Source organism: Cornus florida, unplaced genomic scaffold (assembly GCF_030987335.1).
Source record: "Cornus florida cultivar Cherokee Brave unplaced genomic scaffold, ASM3098733v1 CherokeeBrave_3.0.0_Hap2_Chr09, whole genome shotgun sequence".
NCBI classification, from domain to species: domain Eukaryota; kingdom Viridiplantae; phylum Streptophyta; class Magnoliopsida; order Cornales; family Cornaceae; genus Cornus; species Cornus florida.
This window is the reverse complement of record NW_026775579.1, coordinates 26,748,144-26,758,035: the sequence shown is the minus strand read 5'-3', so window position 1 is coordinate 26,758,035 and position 9,892 is coordinate 26,748,144.

Below are 9,892 nucleotides of genomic sequence, written 5' to 3'. Positions count from 1 at the left end.
GAGCATTTTAGTTTGACATGTATACTTATTTGCTTTAAGTGCTTAACTATTTTAAGAGCTTTCTTTGATTGCTTTAGCATGACAGTATGTTGCATATCTTGTCTTGCTTCGTGCCTTGTGCATTCATAGTGTGAGTTGCACTTAGTCATAATAACTTGTGTTATTGTTGACCTTCTTTCTTTTAGACGTTTAGCACCATGGTTGTCACGCGTGGAGAGTCTTCACGTTAGGGCACTGAGGAGCAGGTGGCTGACACCGAGTTCACACGGGGTCCAGGAAGGCCCAGGATTCCAGTTCGTGGCGGGGATGCTAATTCACCACGGGCACTGACTTATGAGGAGCAAGTGGCTCAGGGAATCAATCAGGGGATCACTGAATCTCTACAAGAGTTGATACGTAGGCAGGTGGCAGGAGTACAGATTCTAGCACCGGCACCGGCACCGGCACCGGCACCGGCACCGATAGTCAATGAGGCACTAGAGTACTTCATGCGACTACAGAGGGTCAAGATTGAACCATTTGCGGGGATTTCAGATCCGTTAGTCTCAGAAGCTTGGTTGGACCTTATGGTTCGCAAGTTAGATAGTATGGCGGTACCCACGGACAGGTTGAGGATTTCCTTGACTGTTTCTTTGTTCATGGGGGATGCAGATATCTGGTGGAGGTCTATGACTAATGTCCACAACGTTGAGTTGATGACTTGGAACGAGTTCAGAGATTTGTTCTTCGAGCGCTTCTTTCCTAGGGCTATGAGGCGGGAGATGAGGACACAGTTCGTAGGTCTTTATCAGGGCACTATGAGAGTCATTGAGTATAAGACACAATTTACTTCTCTCTCACATTATGCCGAGGATATGGTAGCGACAGACGAGGCCAGGGCAATGAAGTTTCAGGATGGGTTACATCTTGACATTAGGCCATGGGTCTCAATTCTTGAATTGAGGACTTATAGAGAAGTGGTTCAGAGGGCTATGTTAGCTGAAGCAGAGGAACGGGATCAGTTATGGATCAGGGGTTCACACAAGCAGCCTCGTGGAGATAATCCATCATCTTCTAGGAGTCAGTAGAAGAAGGCTAGGGCAGGGAACAATACTCACTCACAGGGGGCATCACAGCAGAATCGTTCTGCACCCACAATTCATATATCTTCGGGATCAGCCCAGGGAGTGGTTTGTTACCATTGTCAACAGCCGGGGCATATCAAGCCTCGTTGCCCACAACTTCATCCACAGGCCAGTCAGACTTCAGTTTCTACGAAGACAGGGTAGGGAGCTTGCTTCTATTGCAGGAAACCAGGTCATATCAAGAAGGATTGTCCAAGATTGTTGAATAAGCCACGTAGTGGCACAGATTCACAGATGGTACCGGCACAGTCTGCAGGGGTTCAGTCTGGTTTCAGAGTTCCTCAGGCACCACAGTCAGTGGCGTCGGTTGGCACTTATCCAGCTAGGGGTTCTACACCTACTGTTTCTACATATCAGTCAGGCTATCATAGCAGTTCACAATAGGGCTCAGGGACTCAGGGATGAGCCTACGCTCTTCCACAGGCGGATGCTTCCACAGGTACCGCTTCAGTTCGAGGTATCTTTCTGGTTTTCAGTTCTTGGTCACGAGTTCTTGTTTACACGGGTGCATCACACTCTTTTATTTCTGCATCATTTGCACATTCATTGGGTCTGGAGGTCACACTTCGGGACAGTTTTCTCTGTGTTGACACACCAGTAGGGGGTCCAGTGTATTTGGATCATGTTTGTCGGGGTTGTGCTATTGAGATAGCTGGACGGACTTTGGAGTTCGATTTCGTTGTTCTCGACATGACGGGTTTTGATGTCATTCTCGGGATGGATTGGTTGGCATTCTTTCGGGTTACGATCGATTGCTTCCACGGGAGGGTGACCATTTGTACTCCCAAGGGAGATTGTTTCTATTTTGTGGGAGATCGGAGTGATTTGCACCCGGCTATGGTTTTCAGTATTAGTGACTGGAGTCGCCACAGATCCTACTTGGCTAGTTTGCTAGTTGACGAGGATAGCAGTTTATTCCGTGTTTTTCTAGCAGTTGTTGAGGATTTTGTTGATGTCTTTCCAGAGGAGCTAACGTTGTTACCTCCTTTAAGGGCAGTTATTTTTGCCATCGATGTCATTCCCGGCACGGCACCCACCTCTATGGTACTGTACCGTATGGCACCGGCAGAGCTTGATGAGTTGAAAGGTCAGTTGGATGATTTGAAAGCTAAGGGCTTTATTCGTCCTTGTGCTTCACCATGGGGAGCACCAGTTCTTTTTGCGAAGAAGAAGGATGGGTCTTTAAGATTTTGTATCGATTACCGCAAGTTGAATCAAGCTACGATCAAGAACAGGTATCCTTTGCCTAGGATTGATGACTTGTTTGATTAGTTGAAGGGAGCGACATGCTTTTCAAAGATTGATTTGAGATCAGGTTACTATCAGTTGAGGGTTAAGGATGAGGTTATATCCAAGACCGCTTTTCGTATATGGTATGGCCATTATGAGTTTCTGGTGATGCCATTTGGTTTGACCAATGCTCCAGCAGCTTTTATGGATTTGATGAACCGTGTATTCAGTGACTATCTTGACAAATTTGTGGTGGTGTTCGTTGATGACATTCTCGTATACTCAGCTTCAAGAGAGGAGCATGAGTATCACCTGAGAGCAGTTTTACAGATCCTTAGGGATAACCAATTGTATACCAAGTTCGAGAAATGCGAATTTTGGCTACCACAGGTGAAGTTCCTTGGACACGTTGTGTCAGGGGGTGGTGTTGCAGTGGATCCGTCGAAGATTGAGTCTGTGATGGATTGGGAGCATCCGAAGACAGTGTTTGAAGTTCGGAGTTTTCTTGGCCTAGCCGGCTTTTACAGGAGATTTGTTCGGGATTTCTCTCGTTTAGTGGCACCTATGACTCGACTTACTCGCAAAGGGGTCAAGTTCATATGGAATGAGGCTTGTGATTTTGCTTTTCAGGAGTTGAAGATCAGGTTGACATCAGCTCCAGTTTTGATCATACCTGAACGTGGTTTGGGTTACTTGGTCTATTGTGATGCTTTGCGAGAAGGTTTGGGTTGTGTCTTAATGTAATGGGTCTCGACAGTTGAAGACTCATGAGTTAAACTATCCGACACATTATTTGGAGTTGGCAGCGGTTATCTTTGCCTTGAAGGGGTGGAGACATTATTTGTATGGGGAGAATTTTGAAGTTTTCTCCAATCACAAGAGTCTCAAATATCTCTTCTCTCAGAAGGATTTGAATTTGAGACAGCGCAGATGGGTTAAGTTCATGGAGGACTATGACTTTGTGTTGTGGTATCATCCGGGGAAGGCCAACGTGGTGGCTGATGCATTGAGTACGAAGTCACGGGGTACTTTTGCTAGCATTTCCATTCACAGATGGAAGATGCTAGAAGAGCTTGCAGATCTTGGTTTGCAGTTGTTTAAAGATGTTTCACCGGCTATTTTGTTTAGCCTTGTGACTCAATCGGCTCTTGTTAGCAGAGTTATTGAGGCACAACAGGAGGATGGGGAGATGAAGTCCTTCCACGATCAGATTTCAGGCGGCGGGAATGTAGAGGGTTGGACCTTACATTCAGACAGTGGTTTTAGGTACAGAGGGAGGATGTTTGTCCCTCTGTCTTGTCGTGACAATGTTCTTCGAGATTTTCACCATTCTCAACTCGCAGTTCATCCAGGTGGTATGAAGATGTATCACAATTTGCGGAGACAGTTTTGGTAGAAGGGTATGAAACGGGATGTTTCTCAGTTCGTGGCTAAATGCCTTACTTGTCAGCAAGTGAAGGCAGAGCATCAGAGACCGGCAGGTTTGTTACAACCACTACCAGTGGTAGAGTGAAAATGGGAGCGCATCACTATGGATTTCATGATGAGACTTCCGAGATCCAAGGCAGGGAATGATGCCGTTTGGGTCATTATTGATAGATTGACTAAGACGGCTCACTTTTTGCCTATGGCAGTGATAGATGATGCAGAGAGGCTTAATGGACTGTATGTGGGGCAGATTGTCAGGCTTCACCGGGTTCCGGTATCCATTGTTTCAGATAGGGATCCCAGGTTCACGTCTCACTTTTGGCAGAGTTTTCAGGAGGCTCTTGACACGGGGCTTCATTTCGGCACGACATTCCATCCTCAGACTGATGGTTAGTCAGAGCGTACCATTCAGATATTGGAGGATATGCTACGGGCTTGCATTTTGGATTTTGGGGGTAGTTGGGAAGACTACTTACCCTTGGTTGAGTTTGCCTACAATAACAGTAACCAGACCAGTATTGGCATGGCACCTTTTGAGCCATTGTATGGCAGACCTTGCAGATCTCCAATTTGTTGGATCGAGGTAGGTGATACAGTCGCCTTAGGTCCCGATATTATCTTTGAGACTATAGAGAAGATTAAGTTGATTCGGCAGTGGTTGGCTACAGCTCAGAGCAGACAGAAAAGTTATGCTGATAAGGGGAAGAGATCCTTGTCTTTTGAGGTAGGGGACCATGTTTTTCTCAAGATTTCTCCACGGAAGGGACTTCTGAGATTTAGACAGACAGGCAAGTTGTCTCATAGGTTCATTGGGTCATTTTAGATTTTGGAGTGCGTCGGTGAAGTTGCTTATCATTTGGCATTACCACCAGACCTGGATAGGGTTCACGACGTCTTTCATGTATCTATGTTAAGGAAGTACGAGCCGGATCCATCGCATGTTTTACGGTGGACAGATGTTGTTGTTGATGAGGACGTGACCTACGAGGAGGGTCCGGTCCAGATTCTTGATTAACGGGAGCAGGTTTTGCGGACCAAAACCATTCCATTGGTTAAGCTCTTATGGAGACATCACGGCGTTGAGGAGGCTACCTGGGAGTTCGAACAAGAGGTTCGCTCTCGGTATCCCCATTTGTTCTCCCTTTCAGGTACGACTCGATTTCTGGGATGAAATCCTTTTAAGGAGGGCAGGTTGTAATGACCCGGTCTTTTTTCTCCTTTTCCATTTTCGGTGATTTTCTTTTCTCGTCTTTTTCCTATTTTGTCTTTTCCCTATTCCGTCTTTTAGTCGTTTTTCATTTTTTCGTGCATAACCTCACTTGTTGTGCTCGGATTTGATTCTGATTTTGCATGCATTCATGATATTTGATTTTCATGACATTAGTATTTCTACTTTTCTTGAAAAGCATGCTAGATTAGTACTTTTCTTGTAAAAGGCAAGAATACATACTTTAGTGTAATTACTTATAACTTTTGGGGTTTTAGTGTAATTATGTAAAATAGTTATTTTTCATTTTGGGGACCTTTTTGCAATTTATTTTGGAAGATATTTTGAAAAAGGACCATTTTGCAATTTTTGGAAAGTGTGACAAGTGTCACACTCTCATGGAGCCATTTGTTGGCATTTAGGTGAAGAGACTTGGCACTATGACTTCTTGACATTTGATGGGTGGAGATTCATCCATGTGTTGGCCTTAGATTGGTGCACATGTAACCATTGATTATTGACAAGTGTAGGCTTGATATTAAGCCTAAGGATAGAGCCTTTGATTTGTGACAAGTGTAGGATCAAGATTTAGTCTTGCAAGTGTGTGTGCGAGAGGTAGTGTAAGAGCACATAGTGAGTGGAGGATCTCTAGCCCTTCCACTCACCATTTTTCAATTATCCTCTTCATTTTCCTTAGTTCTTCAAAGTTCTAACATAGCCACCATTGGAGAAAAGCATGGTTAATAGCTTTCTTCTTCAATTTTGGTGCCCTTCCATTTATCTTAGACTAAGAGCCTTAACTAGTAAAAGTTTCCTCTCATTCTCCTCTTCATTAACCCTAAGTTTGTTTTCCATTTAGTGCTTGGTTGCTTAGATTATAGAGATTCAATTCTCTATTGAGGTAGGGGTGGTAGTATGTTTATATTTTAAGTGTTTTATAATCCTTTAGGGTTTAATATATATTGTGTACATGCTTCTAATATGATAGTCTTGCATATTATAGGAAATCCTTATAATTGACTTAGGGTTTATTTGATCTAAGCATGTATATTGTGTATGTATCTTGTGTAGCATTATTGATGTTGTATATAACTCTTATTGATTTGAATTACTATACTATTGTGATGATAATTCTACATTCAAGTTGATTACTATTGGTGATTGTAATTATTTTAGAAGCTTAATACTATAAATGTTGTAATCTAGTATATAAAGCTTATTGTTGAGACATGGTTTAAATTGATGAGTTTGTGGTATTATATTGCACATTATACCATGTTAAGAACTTGTCATTTATTATGTCATTCTAGATTTGGAACCCTAGGACATGGTTTGTGTGGTTTCAAAGATACTTGTGCATGGAATGTGCTTTATATGCCTTAAATTATGATATATAAGTTTTGAACTTGATATATTTTGAATTCTCTTGGGACATTGTGTTACAAGTGACATGGCTAAAGTTTGGCTTTAGTGCGGGAGGTATGAGTTCTCCACAATTGAGATAGTGCGCACTAAGGTGGTCTTCCTAGCGGGTTAATGCCCGAAACAACCATATTGATCTTGGTTTAGTCCAAGACGAGATGTCCAAGTTTTCCATTATGTGATTTCGTATTAAATTTCAAGTTGACAACCAATGTTTAATTGTAACTTGTAAATTTTGGTTGATTGCGAATTGATGTTGTTAAGTACACTGACATTGTTATGTGTTGTTTAAGAATCATTTAAGTTAGCTTAAGATGATCCCTTAGCACACCTTGAACATAGACGTTAAGTGGAATGCTCCCTTGTATTCGTCTATATTGATCTCGCAATGATATTGAAACTTTAGGGTATACGCATATGCTTCTCCTACGAGTAACTTGATTACTCACCCTAGTGGTTTGGGTTGTTTTTCAGGTAAAGAGACCATGTTCATGGATGCTCATCATCCTTAGAAGCTTTTGAGCTAGTTGAAGCATTTTTGTATATTAGCATGCACTTGTTTAGCATGTTTTATCTTTTGGATGTAATACTTTTGTATACCATGGATGTATGGTATTTTAGAAGCTAAGATGGCTTCCTTCATGTAATGTGTATCTAAGTACTCTTTTTTATGCTTGTTTGTATGTGTAGCATGAGGCCAAGAGCCATTAACATGAAAGATTACAAGCATGTTCTCTTTAAAACTCAAGTATTGGCATTGCTGCTTATTTGTGAGAAATGTAGGCTTTGTATGCTAAACTTGTTAATGGATTGTAAAGAGGATTTCGGCCACGTTGGTACATCTATTTTATCATATTGCATACTCCCTTTGGCAAACAATACCTTCCTTGATGAAACAAAAACCTAAAGTTGCATATTTTTGAGTTTTGACCCTATTCTGTTACAGGGGCATTTCGGGTATTTCACAATGAGTTTTTTTCATTTTTCCTCACGAGTCACGTAGAAAACTTGATTTTGAGGGGGATTTTTTTTTTTTTTTTGTGTTTTTCCAAAAAATATCATCTTGGCCCTCAAAAATCCATATTTTTCCAGAAAATCCTTACTGCCAGGTTTTGCAAATTTTTAGTACAAATGTAGTTGGTACTATTCATCGACTTTTTTTTTAAAATCGTCACGACCGATCCGAAACTTCCGGAGGTCTTTTGGGTGTATTTTAAGATAGCATTTTCAATTTAGGCAATTTAAAAACCTCCTGAAGCCCTATTTCCAAAACTTGGGCAGTAGCTCTGATTCGTTTTTTTCCTCTTGACCTGATTTTCTTGGGGGCATTCTGGGCATTTTACAATGCATTTTTTTGTTTTCGATCATGAGCGGGGTACGAAACTTGATTTTAGGAGGGGTTTCTTCTTTGAGTTTTTCTAAAAAAGTCCGTTTAGGTGCCCGTTTTTACTCTCTGTTGCAGCAGTGGTGGGTTGTCCTCATCGGGCCGCCACGACATCATTTTTGTTTTTTGGCCTTTCTCCCCCGTCCGGACTCCAAATTGAGTAAACTTTTTTTTGAACTTGACTAATTTGTCATTGTCTTTCCAGTGGTGTGCTCGATAGTACCTGAATCCACTTTTTGTAAAATAACCATTTTGCCCCTAGGTTCTTTTTGTCCGTTTTTGAAACGACAGTTCTGCATTTGTTTCCTTTGGGTTCCGTGACCTCATTGAGGGTCACATTGGTGTCTTAGAGATGCATTATATCTCTAGAGATCATTGTTTCACCTTTCGCTTCCGCATTTCGGATCCATTATCAAGTCATCTTTTGGTCATCACTGACGCACCGAGTTTACAAAAACTTGGGCCGTCACAGGGCCTAATATAATATGCTAACACATATTGATTCCAAGATAGTTAAGGCCACATGAATTAATAATTTATTCAAGAAAAATATAAGTTAAAATCTGTAATACTTGTTCAAATGCTCTCAATTTAATATATATCAGTGAACATATTAAGGAGTAATATTCTATCTTTCCACATGTTCAAACCAAGCTATGAGCAACCGGGAATATTAAACTTACACAAAGAAATAATTAATTAAATTTTCTAGATTTGATACAAAGACATGTAAATGAGTTATATAAGTATCAATAGCATGCAATATAACAAGAATATAATCTATAACACCCCCTACCTCAATTAAAGATGAAAATTTCAAAACCCCACCGAAAGAAAAGTGCTCCAAATTCGACGATACCACGGGGTTTTGTCGGGGACAACACGGTGAACAAGAATCCCAAGGAAGCCCCGTGAAAATCACAACTTCACTTCAAACCCGAACTCACAAAATGGTCAAAAATGGGTTTTAATAAGGGGGAAAGGTAGAACACGTCGAGGCCTACGATAAACGTTAAGGCCGAACACTAAAAGTGGTTCAAAGGAGGAGAGAGAAGGTGGCAGCCATGGCTACCATGGAATTCGGCCAAGAGAGGGGAGTAAGATGATGAAATCTGACTTTTTGACTTAAGACCCCCCTATTTATAGAAAATCTAAAAAAGTGCCCCAAACGGTTCCCGCCGGGTTCGGAAAACTGGATTTTGAGCAGACGCGCTCAAACAGTGAAACTCCATGAATGAAAAAGATTTGAAATGAGAAAATATAAATCACAGGACAAATGGTGTGCAAAATTGAGTCCCGAGCAGAGAGATATGCCCCGAACAAGTTTGGCGGCAATCGAGGCCAGAAACCTTAAAACTGGAGAAAAATGACCAGAAGGAAATTTTAAGAGTACACGACTCGACGAAATGTGAAAATAAATTTCGTACAAGGATCCTGGCTTAAAATGAGGTATTTTTGCAATAACTTTCGTTAATTGCACAATGGCCCCTCCAAAAAGGGTTAATTGCACTAATGACCTGTAGATACTAAAATTTAGTGGGCTTTGGTTTTAACGAATGGACCCATTAAATATAGGCCTAATGTTTATATAAATTATTTAATTTACCAGGCTTGGTCCACTTAAATTATTTAATTAGCCCAGCCCAGATAATTAAATGAAACGATAATTATTCCTAATAAAATATATTTTGAATAATTATCTTTAAGGATAATTATCACAATATAACCGGCCCGGCCCAGTTATAGTTTTATCCTTATCAGGAGATGACACGTGTCATCATCCTATTAATCCAAGAAGCCTATAAATAGAGGTTTGGAGGAAGAAAAAAGGGGAGAGGATTCAGAATTCAGAAGTCTACAAATTCAGACACAAATTCAGAATTCAGAAGTTCAGAGACTCAGAAATCCAGAGACTCATAATTCAGACACAAATTCAGAATCGAAACCCAAAAGCGAAGAACATCAAGCACATCTAACAATGTGCCGTTCTTCATCAAATTCCATAGTGATTCAAGAACAAGCTCGTGCAGCCCTTGGATCCAACCAACCAAAAATAAGGAGATCGAATCAGAGGACCATTTTTTTTTTTTTTTTTTT